The sequence below is a fragment of the Chelonia mydas genome, chromosome 7 (assembly GCF_015237465.2).
Source record: "Chelonia mydas isolate rCheMyd1 chromosome 7, rCheMyd1.pri.v2, whole genome shotgun sequence".
In the NCBI taxonomy this organism is placed as follows: domain Eukaryota; kingdom Metazoa; phylum Chordata; order Testudines; family Cheloniidae; genus Chelonia; species Chelonia mydas.
The window spans coordinates 96,647,481-96,648,543 of record NC_057853.1 but is presented as its reverse complement, the minus strand read 5'-3'; positions in this window follow the sequence as shown (position 1 = coordinate 96,648,543).

Sequence of the window (1,063 nt, the reverse complement as noted above, 5' to 3'; positions counted from 1 at the left end):
CAATTGAGCAATGTGTGTCCATAGGGAACAGTCCTGAATATACTTGTTTGCCAAGTATATTGTTGGCTGTGATAGTGTTTTGAGTTAAAAGGAAAAACAAACAAACATATTCTTCAGTCCTTGACTCTTCCTCTTTGCATAGCACTCTGTGCTCTTTGTGTTTAATACAAATAGAGGAGGTACGGGTTTTTGTGGGAACTCCCCATACAATAATGTAGCACAACCTTTCCCTCTCTCCTTTGCCTTTATTAGAACTGGTCAGAATATGTCCACGTTCTCCCCACCCCGATGGAAAATATTGACAAAAACAGAGAAATATTTTTATTGAAAATTTTCCACTGAAATTTTCAATTTTTTTTTTCAAGAACACCAGTGTTGCCAACTCTCATGTTTTAATCACAAGTAATATAATTTTGGCCTCTGCTGGAGCCAGTTTTGTGACAGGGCAAGAAACTTTTGCATTCATGAGAGTTTCAGTCTTGCCTGGGGGAACCCCCCTTGATTGGCTGCCTTCCCTACTTCCCCATCTCCTGGGGAACAGCAGTCAATTAGATTTACTGCAAGAGGCAGGTAGGAGCTTTTCTCCTTTCCCTACCTAAAAACTCCACTGGCACCTGAGGGGAGTGGGGGACAGGGAGCAGTGGATATCATTTTCACAAGAAGGAAGGAGGGAGCAGAAAGACCATGGTTGCACCCTCTTTTCTCCATCCCTGTAATGCCAGACCTGCAAAGGCAGAAAGGTGGTGAAGAACCCTGGAGCTGTCCCCTCTGTCTGGGAAGATGGCGAGGGGGTTGAGGACCACTTGAGCTGCCCCTCCTCCTAGGCATGGAAAGGAGGAGAAGAGGACCCCACTGCAGCTGCCCCCAACACCTGGGAAAAGGAATGAAGGACCCCTAGACCTGCAGCAGAAGCAGAGGTACACTATCGGGAGTGGGACAAGGGGCAGATGGGGCGGGTCACAATTGATGTGGGAGTGGGGTGGTGCATAAATAATTGTTGGGCTGGGGTCGGACAGCTATAGGGAAGAGATGGCATAGAATGGGTTTGCAAAGCAGCTGGAAG